The 18,277-nt window shown below is 29.9% G+C and overlaps 2 pseudogenes across 2 annotated transcripts; both read left to right on the top strand.

The window, feature by feature from the left end:
- Positions 1–2,704: 2,704 nt before the first annotated feature.
- Positions 2,705–4,517, top strand: LOC111299294 (zinc finger CCCH domain-containing protein 23 pseudogene; annotated as a pseudogene). Its single transcript, XR_016329749.1, has one exon. The product of XR_016329749.1 is annotated as a zinc finger CCCH domain-containing protein 23 pseudogene (transcript).
- A 7,821-nt stretch (positions 4,518–12,338) lies between these two features.
- LOC111300417 (uncharacterized) lies at positions 12,339–14,990 on the top strand (annotated as a pseudogene). Its single transcript, XR_016330132.1, has 5 exons — positions 12,339–12,668; positions 13,624–13,753; positions 14,055–14,614; positions 14,657–14,903; positions 14,962–14,990. The product of XR_016330132.1 is annotated as an uncharacterized LOC111300417 (transcript).
- Positions 14,991–18,277: the final 3,287 nt, after the last annotated feature.

Raw genomic sequence — 18,277 nt, 5'->3', positions numbered from 1 at the left:
TAAATTCACCCAACCTTGTCACTCTTCTTTAAGATTCCACTCTTTAAATAGAAAATAGATAGAAAAATAAACCAAATAAAGCTAGTGGGGTCAAGCTCAATATGGCAGAAGTTTCAAAGTAAGGCTTCAAGTTTACCCTCTCCATTACCAGTGGACTGACTCCAACTACAGTCTGGACACAGTTCCTGGCCCACGTGTTTCTCATCCCTAGCTACCCAAAACAAATTGTCTTTTTTTTTTAAACCGAAAAAATCAAAATGAAAGGAACTTCTTTTGGTATTTCCTTTCCTTTTTGGGGTTTTATGTTGCACCTAGTGGGGTCATGTGCGGGACAGGATTGCGGAAAACACGGTCCTCGGAGATCTTTCAACGGAATAAATCCCATGAATTGTCGATAATCGAACATAAATTAGTTTATCACTAAGTATTGTTTAGGCAATTGTTTGTCACACAGACAACCTAACCCACGGCCTTTAATGAAATGACTATCGACTTGCTGATTTTTTTAATTATACATTTATATAATTTATAAATAAATTTATTAATTTTATCAACAAAAAAATGTGAAACTTTTTTTAAAATTTTTTTATTTGCCCATGAACATTTTATTTATACATATCGATCCATCGCTAATTTACTTAGTTTCATTTGGATTTTATTGTATTTTGATCAGTCAATTGCCTTGCCTAAAACAATCGATTATTTTAGTGTAAAAATAAAATAAAAGATATTGTTCTCTATTTCATTTGATCAGATAATTAATTATCATTTTTAATTTTATTGTTATTATTATATTTACTCCAAACATATATCTTTGCTATTAATTTTAATTTTAACATTATAATAATTAATTTTATTTTTATTAATATTTTTTATTTCATTGTTGATCTAAAATTTAAATACACATTTTTGGACAGATTTGAAATTAATAACTTTAAAAGAAAACGGCTTTGAATATTAAATAAATATTTGCCACATTCTTTTCAAAAAAGCCTTTTAAAATTCAAGCAAGTGGAATGAATGAGTTTTCATCCTGATCCAAAACCAATCACGAGTCAAATAAAAGATGCTTCCACAAGAAAAAAGTTCCCCACACTATTTGTTTTGTAAAGCAAAGGGTTCCTGTAGCTGTGAAATACAACTTGCATGCCTAGAATATTGAAAGTAAGAATATAACTTAATCATAGAGGAAAAAATGAAAAAATTATAAAAAAATACAATAGTAAAGATCGATCTAATATTTTAAATTATGATATAAAATATGATATGAATATAAATATAAATATAAATATAATAAAAAATAATAAGATTTAAAATTTTAATAATAATTATATATATTTTTAATAAAATTAAAAAATATATTTTATATTTTTATTTTGATATAAATTATAATATATAATATTTATATAAAATATAATATAAATATATATTTTAATATTTTATATAATACAAAATTTTAAATTTAAGCAAAGACACTAACTTAGATTCTTTTTATCATATTTGAATGTAATTTTAAATTCGTTAAATAAATTTAAACTTTAATTTATGCCATTATTTAAACTGACTGAGCCACAAACAAATTTAAAACTTGTTTACACCTATACTCGAAAGAAACTGACCCACTCGGCCATGTCTACTTGATAACCTCGAAGCAAATAAAATAAAAAAAAGGGAACAGAAAAAGTCAGGGTCTGGAGATCTCAAGGGATCAAGAGCAGAGGCAATAATCCACAACGGACGCCACGCGTACGCATCCTCGATGGGGTGTCAGTCAAAGGAGTAAGCTTAACTTCGCCAGCTCACTGTGCCAACAGCCAGGTGTACCCATAAGTTTGAGTATGGGTGCTGCATGTCACGTGATCCGCTTTGTCGTAGTACGGACTATTTTATTCCTACGGATAATGAGCTTCTTTTGTCCTTTTGCGTGACCTGATTCAGACGTGGTGCAATCACAGCCGTTTATTTCCTTAGACCGAGGAGATTTCTGGCTTCCAGTGCTCCTGTACTTATCGCTTTAACATCAGCCGTATATTTTCTTCTCACCAAAAAAAGTGTTGGAAATTTCTCTCCGAAACCAATTTAAAGAATCAGATTGCATTTAACTTCACCTTTGATTTCAAAACAGGACAAAAGAATTTGCGTATTTGCTTTGGCGAACGGAGGCTCCGCCATGGAAATATCTGCCACCCATGCGTAGACTAGAGAAACTGTGCTTAAACTTGCTAAACTGCGCAGGGGTTATCCGTGACACTACCGCTCAGCTTGGCGGGTTCTTAACTGCCAAGTAGTTCTTCGCTTCGCAGAGACTTAATCATACGTGGCTGCAATGCACGATCCCGAATCATCAGCCCATTTGCGCATGGTTGCCACTATCTGCCACTTGTCAATAAACTTCTTGATGAGCCAAAACAGTACATATCTCAGGATTTCTCGCTAAAATATCGTCTTAATATATCCGAAACCTCGAGATTGACCTTCGAAGTTACTAGTAATTTCATTTAGAGCACTTTAAAGCTTCCTTGAACTACAGTTAAAGATCACCTAAACTCACGATATTTTGTTCCGTTTATTCCGCGATAAGCGACAACTCTCCTCAAAATGTTCCCAAAGCGACCCCACTCCCCAAGCAATCAGTTTTCAATTTATACGAAGATAGATGATAGGATCACCCGCCTGTGATGCATTCTACCCAAGCCAATCACAAAGGGATAAGCACAAATCTCTAATTTCCCCGGGACCCACTGGTGTCAACAGTAAAGACTATACAATAACCTAAAATCAACGGCCACGATGAGCCCGTGATATAGAATTGTTACACCCTCACATCTACCGTCTTTTGTAACCGTAGAAGTAGGGAAGTGTATGCGGTAGATTTTTTAACTCAACCATGGTTAACTCGAAACAACTCCGGGTTGGAAATGCAGTTTATAATGAAGAGAATCGTTCCTTCTTTTAGAAACAGAGAACAATGTCCAAAAATGATGATCGGAGAACCAACCCGACAAAATCCCACCGTCAAAATCCCCGCGTGGGACCCATTCAACGATCTGACGTCTAACTTTCCCTCCGTTAACTATAACTGCAATGCACCCGACAGTCCTTGTCCCGTCGACTACCTCCCGTCCCTCCACCGTTACCTCCCGTCAAACGACTTCGAGTCTGACTCGCTGAGTGAGGACTCCGACTTACCTGTCGATGCATTCTCATGCGACCAGTTCCGGATGTACGAGTTCAAAGTGAGGAGGTGCGCTCGTGGCAGGTCACATGACTGGACTGAGTGTCCGTACGCCCACCCGGGTGAGAAGGCCCGAAGAAGAGACCCGAGAAAGTTCCATTATTCTGGAACTGCTTGTCTTGATTTTCGCAAGGGAAACTGTAAAAAAGGCGATTCCTGTGAGTTTGCTCACGGCGTTTTTGAGTGTTGGCTCCACCCAGCCCGCTACCGTACCCAGCCATGCAAAGACGGTACCAGTTGTAAAAGAAGGGTTTGTTTTTTCGCTCACACGCCAGAGCAGCTTCGGGTCTTGCCCCAGCAGAGTCCGAGAGGAAATGGGTCCGGTTCAGGTGATCTGGATTATGTTGGCTCGCCAATACGCCACCGTCTAGACTTTGTTTCTTCACCAACTTCCATTCTGGCGTCACCTCCGATATCACCACCTTCTGATTCACCTCCTATGTCGCCAAATGGCACATTTAACTCGGTGAGTGAACTCGCTTCCTCCATGCGTAATCTGCAGCTTGGTAAAGCTAAAATGAGCGGTGATTGTTCTTGGGGCCTGCGAATGGGATCAGGTTTCGGTTCTCCTCGGGGCTCCACGCTCCGACCCGGTTTTTGCAGCTCTCCTTCAACTCCAACTCGTACACCGACTCGGTCTGGCCTAGGTCAGTTTGACCTCTGGGAATGTAACGCTTTTGAAGAGGAACCTGCAATGGAGAGAGTGGAGTCTGGGAGAGACTTGAGGGCTAGGATGTATGCGAAGCTGAGTAAGGAAAATTCTCTTGACCGACTTGATCCTACAGGATCGGGTCCTGATGTTGGATGGGTATACGAGTTGGTGAAGTGAATCTGATCCTTAGGAATGGACTGGATGGTGGATACAGCGGACTCATCTTCTGTTTTGATTATTTTTGGAAATTTAAAAAAATATATATATCGGTGGCCTTCGAATCTTCTGACTTTTGTTAATATTTGATGATGTTTCTGATTTGGATCATTGCATTGTAAATAGTTGACAGGGAAAGAGAGATCGGGAAAACCTCTATTTTATGGTGCTACTGCTTCTTTTCTATTAATTTTGTTTTGGTAAAAAATTAAGAAAATTGCAACTTCTGTATAGTCGAGAAGGATTTAATAGGGCTGCCGACGAATGGATAGCGGTTTGTTTCTCATTTTGTCTATTATGAATCGTAATTTTCTTGCTCATTTTCTTCCTGATTATCTCTGTAATTTCTTTTATCATGACTAATCAATGTAATATATTTCTTCATTCTATCTTCTAGCAACTTCTTTTGTTTGATTTGCTTGAGAGGATAATATGTTATTATTAGTATTAGTAGATTAGAGCTGAAATGGATATTTTCTATTTTCTAGTAAGTTTTTTCTTCTCTAGTCCTTCGCGGAAAGATCAGTTCATGGTGGGCAGGAGGCCAAAGATCAGCAGCGTTTGGCCAGAAAAAAATTGGGAACTTTGTCTTCCAAACCTCATGATTCAGAGGCTCTGGAACTGAAATAGGTTAAGGGGCGAATATTTGTTATCAATCAGTTTCATCTATGGTTTCCCTGTTCGATATGTTGAAGTTTGAACCGAGTTACTTTGGTTCACAAACTCTTTGACTATGTACCATCAAAGATCTGATCCTTCTAAAATCCAAAACCCGAAAAAATAGTATTTCCATTTTCACTTCAAAATGGGGACCGGGGAAAAACTGTTGGATTCGGAAAATCTACAGTATTGCAAGTCATATCATGTCTTTTCATCGTGAGTAACAATCATTAACAACGACAAGTAAGTCTAAAATATTGATTTGATCCGTCACCCTATATAAAGAATTGTATTTTATCTAGCAGTGATGTTTGATTCGTGACGTGGACCCTTTTGAACTGATAGAGCCGGCCCTAATCTGCTGATTTTCTTTTAGTTTATCTCCCCAGAGCCACCGGTATTTATGATTTAATTAAACTAATTTATTGCAACAAAAACTTTGATGTGAAAGTTTGATAGAAAGAAGAGACGGGATTTGGTCAAGAAGCACTATCTGTTTGGAGGCTCCCTTAAAAAATCTAAGAAACTGTTTCTATAATTTATATATTGGTATTTAGTAAAATTTAAAATTTTATATATTTATATTATATTTTACAAAAAATTATTTATTACAATTTTTTATGATATAAAAATATAAAATATATTTTTTATTTTATTAAATTTATTTATAATTTTTAAAAATTTATTATTTATTTATATTATTTTTATATTATATTCGTATATTTAAAATGATCGGATGTAATTTTTTTGTGGTGATTAGACACGGAGTGAGGGCGGATTAGAATCATAAGATTAAGGGACAATACGGGTATTATAATTATTTTTTATTAAAGCGGCCGACAAAGTGGACGATAGTTCCAAGTATTGGTTCTTTGTTTTTTTGGGGGGTAATGTAAACGAGCGTTTAGAAAAATTACTGGGGTGCATGTGTGTGGGCGTGGATAGATTCTGTGCTTCTCTTCTTTTCGGAACCATTGTGTTGGTATTGGTTTGGCCGTAGGATAATCATCAAGTTCATGGCAAGAAAAGTCTTAGAAAGTGGATTAGATCATAAAAAACATTAAAATTTATGTTTTATATTATAATTTATAAAAAAAATTTTATGTATTATAATTTATATTAATATAAAAATATAAAATATTTTTTATTTTATTAAAATTATATATAATTATTATTATATTTATGTGGGGTCATTGTCAGAGACACGTTTAGAGGATACAACCAAGAACCATAACTCTTCCAAAAAAATTTTTATCTTCCTTCTTGTACGATGGTAAGTCTCACATAATTAATACTTTGTTCTCTTCTTTTCCTTTAAAATTATTATTTAATCTTTTTTTTTTTATCCATGTTCTGCATTCGTCTGCAATCATATCATGTTTTATATAACGAATAATTTAGCGACGTAACAAATGAACGGGTTTAAGTCTAAAATTTTGGGTTCAAATGGTTTAATATTTGAGTTGTTTTAGGATTTTGTTATTTCGTATTTGGATTGTTTTATGTTATTATTTTAAGTTTGGATTATTTTATGTTCAAATTATTTTTAGATTCAATTTATTTTCAAAACTATTTTTTGCAAATTGAATTTGATTCAAATTATAATAAAATTGATAAATAAAATGTTATATAAAATTGTTATTTTAAACTTTTAATATTAAATTCATGCGAGATTTGAGTGAAATCAATTTCAATTTCGAATTATTTCATAATCAAATTATTTTTAATTCAAATTTTTAGATGTCAATTTGTGTTGTTAACATTATAATATACATCATAGTTATCAGAATTGGATTTAATATTAAATTGTTTAAGATTTTAGGTCAATAATTTAATCATCGAATCAATTGATCAATTGTAAGTTTAATAAAAAATATTATAAAAAATATAAATATTTTAAAAATTCAAAATTTAAACTTTTAACTAAAGTTATAGTTTAATAATTTAATCATAACACTATAAATTTTAAGATATATCATAAACTATAAAATTTATAGAACATTTAAATACTAGTTATAAATGAAATTACTTAATATTTTATTAATATCATATTTTATATTTTAATAGTTATAAATAATATTTATTTTTTATATTTATTAAAATATAAATATTATTTATTAATATATAATAATTATTTTTTACGTAATAAAAAATATCTATATATAAAATTAATAAAAATGAAATATTTATATTTATATGAAAATTAGTAAAAAAATAAATTAAAATCATTTTTTTTATTTTTATATGAATGTAGATTTTTTATTAATTTTACATATATATTTTTTATTTTCTTAATTATTTTTAATCATGGCTAAATAATTAATCATTTTTATTGATTTTATATATTATTAATTTTATAATTATTTTAAAATATGGTATCAATTAATATAATTTTTTATTAAATCATCTTTTTTTTAAAATTACTTATTTTTATACATGTATACATTTTTTTACAATATCAATACCTATGTGTCTCAAAATATGTCATTATATCATTAATATAAAGATGCAATGATTTTGATGGTAAAAAATAAGAAAATTGAGAGCTCAATTAGTTAAAATAACAGTATATTGGTTTAATTATATTATTTTGAATACTTTATGAGTTTTTTTTTTTATATTTTACTTAAATTTATTAGTTGATATTGAAACAGTTCGATTAAAAAAAAATCACATAATTTACTAGTTTATTATAAAAATCGTAGATTTACAATGATTTTAAATGGTTTAATTGTAAAATTAATCTAATTATAAAACATGATCAATTTTAACATCAATTCACCAATTCACTTAATCGAATTTACGATTAAATCTGATTTTGATAACTGTGATATAAATATATAATAATATGACATGTTAACTGTAAAATTTAAATTTAAAACATTCATATTCAACTACCATATATACCCATCATTTTAATCATGTAACGTGTTTAAAAATCAAACTCATTCAAACATTTTGCATGTATTTATGTAAAATTTTATTTATTTTTTATTTTTTCTCATGGAAAGAGTCCTTCAGCAAAATTAACTTTGAGCTAGTTATAATAAATCTTTGAAATGAACATCATTATTGATAATGAGCTTTAAACTTCGCCTAATACCTTTGCGAAACACGTTGCCAACGTCCCGCATCTCCAACCTTACTTTTATTTAAGGTTAGTAAAAGTTCGGATGAAATTAAATTCGATTTAATTTTTTAAATAATATTATTATATATATAAAAAAATTTTATATATGAAATAATTATTTATATTTTATAAAAATTTAAAATAAATATTAAAATTAATAAAATATATAATTCAAATTATTTTTTAATTATTCATATTTTAATTCAAAATTCAATTTAAATTTAATATATATAATATTTAAATTTAATTTAAATTAAATCGAATATTATTATTTTAAACTCATTTTTAATTTTTAATTTTTTTTTTCACCCATGCTTGTACGATCCAAAAACTCTAGTGTCTGAAATTGGGTTAGCTCAATAAAGGGATAATGACCCTCGTAAGGTCCTGGAGTCCCTTTCAAAAAGACTAAACCTCATTGTTTTTGCTTATAGATCGTCAATTATATCTATCTTTGGCGCCACTCATTCTATCAAAATATTATCAATTTCAGATCTGCACGTCTATTCGACGACGACATGAGAATTTATCATAATCAATTATTTTTTAATTTAAATATTTAACTTCACTTTTCCAAAAAAAAAAAAATGGTAAACAATTTATAATTTTATGAAAATTTTTAAAATTTTATATTTGAATTTAGATATAATAATTTATATATTTATGTTATGTAAAATATTAATAATTTATATATTTATATAATATTTTATACGAAAATTATATATTATAATTCGTGTTAATATTAAATTATAAAATACATATATTTAATTTTTTTAAACATATTTATAATTTTTGCTAAAATTTTAAATTATGTTATTTTTATATTTTTTTATTCGTATTATTTTTATATCGTATTTAAAATTAACAAATATATTTAATTATTTTTAACTGATTTTAAATACTTTTTTTTTTCACGTCTAAATTAATTTATACGATTTCAAATTTGTTTTGACTAACAATTGAGGATGTTGATTTTAAGTTATTGTTTGGATTAATGGCAGTCCATTAAAGCTATAGAGCCTTATCTAAAAAAGGCCCACATTGTCCTCTGTGTGCTGAAGAGGTGGTGTAGCAAAATCTAAGTTATCATCAAACGGACAAGCAGCCCTAATGGGGACCAAAGTCTTTTTCATGGAAAAAAAAAAAAAAAAAACTTTGTAATAAGTGTCTTCTGTATGAATTTATTTACTTTGGGCCTAGTAGAAGTATTTTATAATTTAAAATGATAATGTGATATCATATAAAAATAAAATATAACAATAATATAATTTAAATATAATAACAATTACATATAAATTTAATAAAATAAAAAAATTATATTTTATATTTTTATATTATATAAAATATCATATAAATATATAAATATAAATATTTTATATGATATAAATATACGAATCATTAAATTTACTTGAAAAAGTATCATAAATTTTTTTGATTAACTTAAATAATTTTTTAAAAATAATAATAAATTAAAAATATTAAAAATATTAAAATTTAAATATCAGACGTTATCTTTCTCTTAGATTTGAAGGCATTGGTACGTGTTTTTTAATAATTGGCCCATTGGGCCCATGGTCCTTCGTCAATTTTAAATTCCACCCATAAGGTTGATATGTTTGTTAACGGAAGGAAGGTACAAAAAACTCATGAGTTTATGACATTTACTTCGCACATTTAATTTCATCAAAATTCGTGTCTCCGCATTAAAGGATTCACCTTGAAAATTTTAAATGTAATAACAAATTCAAATAAATGTAAATTTAGAGTGAAGAAATTCAAATTTTACTTATTTATAAAAAAAATTCATATATCAATCATTAAATCAAGTGTTTAGATATAAATTAAAAAATATATATTTAAGTTTTGTTTTTTAACAAAAAAAACACATTTATTGGTCACTAAATCAAATGTTCTGGATATGAATTCAAAGATTTAACCAATAAGTAAATCAATTGCTAGTGAACCAAAAGGATGTTCGTAACCCACCTATCGGGGTAATTGGGGGTAGAAGAAGATTTACGAGCAGTGGTGCATCTGCTGTGGCCTACTTTTGTACTGCAACCAACTTTGAGAGAGAAAAGTTAAATGTGTCAGTGATTGTCATTTATTTTAAGATGTTGATATGTTCTCCCAGACCCATTACTGGAAACTGCAAAGAAACTAATGGGCATATGGATGCTAAATTCGGGCCAGCAAATCAAATCTAGAAATGAAGGAAAATGGGTCCTTTTGGGCCCTTTCTTTTGCCCCATCGACTCGACCAGGCAAATGGAAAAGGGGTATCTTATGGGTTGGATTAATTTTGCATTGGGTGATTTGTTTTAACCTCAAATTTCTGTGGCTCATGATGATAATGGGTCAGATTGAGAGGAATTTTTGTTTTTCTCGAATTCATTCTTATTTCATAAATTTAATATTAAAGTATTATTTTTATGTTTAAAATTATAGTTATTTCGATCAAAAATTAATAAAATATTAATTTTTAATATAAAATATTATTTTTTAAATATAAATATAAAATTAAATATATATATATATATCAGGTTGGAATGGGACAGATTTGCATAAAATTTGATCTTCATTTTTCTTCAAAAATAACCTATTTGATTCAAAACTTAATTTAAAACAAAAAATTTTATAGAATCGGATTGGATCAAAAATGATCGAGTACAACTTGAATTGTCAACTCTAAACAAAATTTGAGGTGAATGTTTCTTTTGAAAATAGTAAGTTAAAGGTTTTTTGAGATTTGGCCATGGCCAGTTTGTTAATTGATCAATCAAGTTAGGTTCTGATTAAACCCTTTTTTTTTTTTTTTTTGTTGAATTCGTCTCGGGGCAACATGTGCTCTTTTGTACTTTTGGCATGCAAAATTGTGTAGCTTTTCTGCATTGGACTTGATCAAATATTGAATAGAGATTGTGTGTTTACACATTCTTCTGGCATTTTGAGGGAGAGGGTGAGATTCAAATGTTAGTACTAATTCATAATTCAAACTTATTTATTTATGAATTAGAGAGGGTCGAAAGATCAATGTTGGATTTTTTAAAAATCATGGAATAAATTTCCACCATTTTAACCAATATACTATAGATAGATATCCTTGACCCGTTTCTTAAAAGTTTGATGATTTTATAACTTAATACATGCCATTGACATAAATTGGAACTAAAAATATTCTTGAAGAATTAAACTTTCTTATGTTTTTTATATTAAGTCTATCATAATTTTAGATAAAAAAAAAGATTGTAAATAATGAAATTTGAACATTAAATCTGTTAAATATTATATTTTAAAAGTGATTATATTAATCAATTATAAGTTGAACACTAAGCTTTTAGAACTATAATTATCTTTGAACCATGATTGAGGTAGAGAAGGGAGCTAGAGTGTAAAACTTGATTTTTTATTTGCTTTAGCATCAAAGAGAGTCAAGCCAAAGAATCAAAACACCCTAATCCATCAATCACTATGGAGTGATTGTAAATATGGCATCTTTTGGCTTTTGGGGTTCAGGTTTCCACTTCATACTCCATGAAGTTGAAAACTAAAGCAAACTTTGAAAAGATGAAACAAATTACGCACTTTGGGAAACAAGGGACACCGAAAGTGGATGGTCAGTTCAAAACCAAAGAGGAAGAAGAATGGAAAAACATGTTAAGATAAGTTCATTAAGGAAAAAGTGAAAGCGATGGAGAAACAGGATACATGTACGTGCATGCTATTACGTTAAATCAAGTCACCTAATAAGCATTCAGCAAAAACATGGTGTAACTTTGATCTTGCTGCACGCAGCCATGAAAACCACCCCTTTTTTTCTTTGGAGAAATTAAATATCACCGGAATTATCCTCAGCCTCATTGATCTCCGACAAAAAAAAAAAATCTCAACAGCTGAGACTCTGATAGGCCAGCAGAAAGGCAGAAATACATTCACCAGGGATTGCCCAGCCAGTTTAATATTATCACACTCTCAAAGTAAAAAAGAAAAATCACTACCATAAAGTTTGCCACACCTAGATATTTCTGTTGGTAAAAAAATAAAGTAACCTTTTTTGAAAAGGGATTTTTATTCGAAGATAAGACGCATTATTAATTTTAAAATCGATTATTTTAAATTAATGCAAAAACTCATATAAACCTATATATATAAACCATTTAATACTGAAGAAAAAGAGCTTAACTTTTATATGATATAGTTTGCTATTATTAATCAGAGAAATAAATGTGAGCAACGCTAATTAATTAGAATCAACGGATTGAAGCTTAATTTTGTCTCTAAATTCTGATGAAATAAAGTCAACTCAACATGTGGAGTGATTGCTGACTGGATCCTACTATCTCAACATACAAGAAAGATTAAGAGAAGAAAAGGCCAAAACAAAGTTAAGAAAGAAGGGAAAAGAAAAAGATATATAGTCATACAAAGTCAAGTTCTTTGCAAAGGGAGCCTCCGACTTTATAAACCCCCTTCACCAGAAGAGAGCTCAGTGTTCCTTTTTTTCTCAAATCTCGAAAGCATTTGCGTGTCCCCTCCTCTCTCTTTCTCTCTCTATTTGTGTAATTTTTGTTGCCTTTGTGTGGGGTGGGTGTCTTTCTTTAAGGTCAGAAGTGATAGTGAAGGGGCTGAGCTAAGAGGGATGGGGAGAGCTCCATGCTGTGACAAAGCAAACGTGAAGAGAGGCCCTTGGTCTCCTGAAGAAGACGCCACCCTCAAAAACTATGTCGAGGTTCATGGCACTGGTGGTAACTGGATCGCTTTGCCCCAAAAAGCCGGTATAAAAATGCTGTTTCTTTTTTTTCACTTTCTAGTTTCTACTAGGGTATTCTCATCTTCATTTCACTTTTCAATTATGAAAGGTTTTTTTTTTTTTTTGTTTCCGGGCAAATTTTCCACTACCCATTTCACCAAAATGAGAGTTTCCATATGTTTTTCAACTTGAAAGCAAATCATCAGACGAGGGTTTCAGATTTTGCTAGGCTTTAATTAGCATCAAAGGAGTATGATCGTGAACTTTATATGTAGGCGTCTTTAACTTCAGCTTTCTATTTTTTTTACTGTTCCATCGTTTTAACTTCCTGCAGTTTCAGAAAATTATGGCAGATTTTAGCTTTTTCAGCTGTTTCGCCTTTAGTTGCATTTTGAAGATGAAGTGTTAATGTCCTCTTTGCTTTAAAGTTAATAAAAAGGTAAAATTTACAAATACCATGTACGTTCATAATTATGGTACTTCCCCTGCAAGAAAAAAAAGTCGACTTGGCCACTGGGTTTTGTCTCCTTGTTCATGTTCTTTGTTCAAAGAACCGTTTCTAGTCTGGACATTATTCGATCTGGTCTATCCTGGTTAACTTTTATGATCATTCTTTCAGCTTCTAAATAATAAATCTGTTTTCATAATTTTGTAATACTTTTCGGACATCCATAAGCATATGCCTGATGCCTTATCATTTAACCAACTTCACACACAAGAAAATATTTTTTTCTGTGTCCTTGGAAAGACTGAATCGAGGAGAGAACATAAAGGAACACTGTTAAAATTTGTTTTCATGAAGCAACCTTAATCTTGCTTTTTACGTCAGTCTAGAACAAAACGTTGAAATGTTCCTTGTCTGTCTTTTATTTGAGCTTTGAACTATAATTAAGCATATTTTCAATGGCAGCAAATTTGCTTTTCTATCATTTTCCTGGCTTGGAAGTTTATACCTGATCAATAACTCTTGTTACCTCTAGGCCTTAAGCGATGTGGCAAGAGTTGCCGATTGAGATGGCTTAATTATCTGAGGCCAGACATCAAACATGGAGGTTTTACCGAAGAGGAGGACAACATTATTTGCACTCTATATAGTCAAATGGGAAGCAGGCAAGTTGTCTGTCTTTGCTTTTTCGGCTAGGGAATCTGTCTGGCTGCTCTTAAATATCGTAGTTATTTTTTTTTTTTCAAAAAAGGCCGTAATCTGGGGATAAATGAAGGGTAGGTATTGGCATTTGAACTCGAAATTTGTTGGATGCCGCTTCTCAAGTGGCTGCATGAACCAACTAAATTCTGAGTTCATCTTAGTTAATTATCTTTACAAAAGCTTTTTATTAACTTATTCAAATGTCTGTTATTTTATAATATTTCATTTAAGACTTATAAAAACCCCACTTGTGATTCTTGTTAGATGGTCTCTTATAGCTTCTCAACTGCCTGGAAGAACAGACAATGATGTGAAAAATTATTGGAATACCAAGTTAAAGAAGAAGCTACTGGCAGGAAAATCAGGCTTCAATATCAGCAAAAGTACTATTAACAATGGTTGTGTCCCTGCTTACACTAATATTCCTACTCAACCAGCAGCTTCACAGCCTTGTTTACCAAACGCTGAAACTTACAATCTGGATTACTCAACTTCACAGTCACATATTTCTACACCATTTCCAATTTTATCTGATGTTGGTTGTGGATTGTCTGTCATTAGTACTCAAAACTTGCCTTTAGACCCAGTCATGCACTTTTCTCGCCCAGATGCAGTCACCCATCTGTCACAGTTAGGTGCAACTTTGGAGAATAATCATATTGTTACTTCCTCTCGAGAAGGATCCAGCATTTCGGATTCTAATTATCTGACTACGGAGAGCAAGTCTGTCTCAATGCCTGGTAATGGATATCATGTTGAATATACAGGCAATATTTTGATGGATGATCAGTTCAGCTATGAGTTTTCTTATGAATTTGTCAATGGCATTTGAAGTCAAGGGAAAGCTCGCGAGGTTTTTCCAAGTTGCTGTGATAGTTTAGCTGATTTTTTCTCATGCTGACATAAAGCCTCAAGGACTGAATCAAAGTGTTGCTAACCGAAATATTGAGAGAGAAATTAATGCCTGGAAGGGGAATGGTAGAAGAAAAATCAAAAGACATGTAAAAGAACTATGTTTTTCTTTTCACATGCTGTATTATTATGATTTAGACATTTGGTTCTGTAAAAACAAAAGGATATATCAACCAATGTCAAATTCAAGTAAAGTAAATGGTGCTTTAATTAATCTGATGTTGATTTTATAGTAATAGTCTTTGCTTTCTGAATGCAGCCTTTAACTTGGACGCCGTAACCAGATAGGAACATTTCAACTGAAACCAAACTTTACGTAAAGAAAAAAGATTATGCCTCCTCTTTCTGTTGACTGTTAATGTTCAATATGAACAATTTGTCAAGGGAAAAAAGTGGGGTCTTGAAAATTTTGGTTTCTGATTTATTCAAAGGAAAGATGGACATGGGAGTGAGGGTGATTCCATCATCATGTCTGCCTGTTTTTTGTCGTTTAAGTGATCATGAAAGTTGCATGGGGGTGGTGGCCGGTTCAAACCTCATCATGCTATGAACGTATTCTCCAAACTTAACCATAAAAGATTCTCTCTCTCTTTCTCACTGGTGAAAAACATATAGCCTTTAGAAAGAAAGATACATCATTAATTTTCCATTGAATATTCAGCATAGTTTTACCATTTAAAACTTTTACTCTCAAGATTTTTCTTGAAGCAGCATTAAATTATTGGATGAATATGAAAAAGAGACATATGGCTGATGACTTCTTTTCAGACATTTCAAAACCCTAGAAAGGGCTCATGTTTTCTTTTACCGTGCATGTGACTCTTACCTATACCAAATTGCCTTTTGTCTACAATCTTTCTATTTCATAATTGGCACTTTTCCATTTAAATTAAACATTTATTTCTCCCACTTTTCCATTTAAATTACAAGTTCTAAAACTGAACTACCTCTTTCTCTTACAGCAACCATATATATAATGAGATATGAGAACCTTGCCAACTTACACAGCGGTACCTCATTATATCTGATAAAGGCTTTCCCCCTGGGGCCTCTACTGTCAATATTTTTTCAACAGACTCACAGATCTGTTGCAGTTAAGGGTATCAATTGGCAGAAAAAACCAACAGGGTTTTAATTTTGGAAACCCTAGATATACCCTGGTGAATGCAATTAATCTTGCCCCAATTTGTCACCATATGCAGAGCAGGCCAGAAGCAGGCCAAAGACACTTGTTTTGACCAACTGGTTAATGCAATATATTCTTCCCCTTACCTCAATAAGGAAGTGCTGCTGAAAAAGGATTCAAAATTTCAAGGTTCGGGAAAAAACCAAACTTTGTTTATGGAGTTTTCTTTTCCTGAGGAATTAAGTAAAACAGAAAGGCCCTCGGCAGACATTTTGTTCCCTCAAATGTTTTTACCTTGCACTTTCAGACAATTTCATCGTAATGTTCTTTTATCTATATCTTGGTGGCGTTACATGTAAATGAATATTCCTTCTTAAAAGCATTTAAGAAGACAAGCATATCGGCACCATTTGATAGGCCAGCTCCCCTTTTTTTTCCATTCCTGTGGCACAGATAATTTAATTTAGATTTCGTATTTAAAAAATCTTATTTTTATAACAAAAAAAATCTTTTTTTTTTTATTTACAAAAGCAGCAGAAGTGAACTCACCTTTTGAAAAAAAAAAGTATTTATGAACATTCAAAAATTAAAAATAAAAAAACAATTATCGACACTTTCAAAAAATTTCCTTAAATATTATTTTTATCAACAAAATTGATAAAGTTTTAATAATTATATATATATATATATATATTATAAATAAACACTTAAAAAAATATTGGATTCGTCAACAATAATAGGATAAAAAAAAGAATAAATTTGTTAAAATTTAAACTTAAATCTATTCAATGATATATTTTTTAATATTATTATATAAATCAATTAAATTAAATTTTGAATTAAAAATATCGATAATTTCATTGTCTAAAGCTATGCTAATAAAGTTCATCTTGATAATCAGGTCTAACATTCTTTAAAGCATTGAAGGGATTAGCTAGCCTGCCTAGAGGGCGGCATCTTTTTAATACTAGTAGATGAGAGAATATATCTCAGAAATGAAAAGATTGAAAATCTGAAAATAGACATCAAACATCAAACAAGATTTTAAATCACAATGACATTGAATCTAATAGTACTTTAGTTCATATTCATCTCCTATAAACTTGAATTTAAAGGTTTATTATTCTATAATGACGACGGCGTTTCTAGATTATATAAACAAAATTAAAATTTGAATACTATTATATATGATAAAATTATTTAAACAATAAATTATATATGATAAATTAAGGAACAAATGTCATCTATAATATTTAAACAAAATGCCCAATTGGAAACATATGTTTTCTACATTTGAATACTATTATATGATAAAATTATTATGTTAATTATTCCATTATCAATCAACACCAAGCCAATGAACGAATGGATAACTTTTTCAAAAGACATTGGATCAATATATTAATCCTTTAAATTAGTTAATAATTAGAAGTAGTAGGTATATATATATATATATTATAAATATATTTATTATATGAAATGATGGCTATTGAACGGTCGTATGATTTATTATATGATACTTAACTTTTAATTTAATTAATAAAAAATTAATGCTAACAATCTTAAGTTAAAAAAGAAAAAACCCAATTTCCAAGGGTCCATCCTTGTATATAATATTCCTGTTTGATAAGAGAATCTCGAATACGTAGACACGGTTCATACTAAAATTATTATATGCTTGGGCTTTTACCTTGGCTTTGACATTGACCACTTCAAAGACAAATTCTTCCATGAAATTTCCATGCACTTTTTTCCAACTCATTTTTATATTACGATATGGGGGGTTTCTTTTAAGCCAATGCTTATTATTGGATATCACTTTTTTTTTTTTCCCACATTTTCTACTTTGCTTCGTTTCATTTTTATTTTTAAATGTATATTTGATGCATAAAATTATAATAAAATATTATAAAATGATATCATGAATAAAATTAAATTAAATAATATATTTGGTATGTGTGAAGATAAAACTAAGATAATTTTATTTATTAATTAAATTATTATTTTTTAAAATTTATATAATTTTTAAAAATATAATAAAATATATAAATTTAATCTCATAAATTAAAAATAATTTTTTTTTTACTTTTGAAATATTAAATTATTTTATATTAAGAGGATAATTAATTTTTATATAATTTTATCACTTTATTTAAATTCAAACCAAATATAATATAAATTAAAAAAAACCTTAAATATAATATAAAATAATTATTATTATCATATGTTATCCATTTATATTTTATGCATCAGACATATAAGTTATGTTAGGAAATATTTATTCATTTTTTACTCTATTTAGACCTTTTTTTTTTCCTTTTTTCTAGACGAATCACTAAATCTGCGTTAAAAAATGTGTACCAAGAACAAGATACCAGCATTTTCCATTTAAATATAAATCCCAAAGAGAAAAAAATGGCCATGTTTACGATCGAAATGCTCTTAATTG

The sequence above is a fragment of the Durio zibethinus genome, chromosome 18, assembly GCF_047325235.1.
Source record: "Durio zibethinus cultivar Kanyao isolate XHJ-2024 chromosome 18, ASM4732523v1, whole genome shotgun sequence".
In the NCBI taxonomy this organism is placed as follows: Eukaryota; Viridiplantae; Streptophyta; class Magnoliopsida; order Malvales; family Malvaceae; genus Durio; species Durio zibethinus.
The sequence above is the reverse complement of the archived record's forward strand: the minus strand, read 5'-3'. Positions and strand labels throughout refer to the sequence as shown.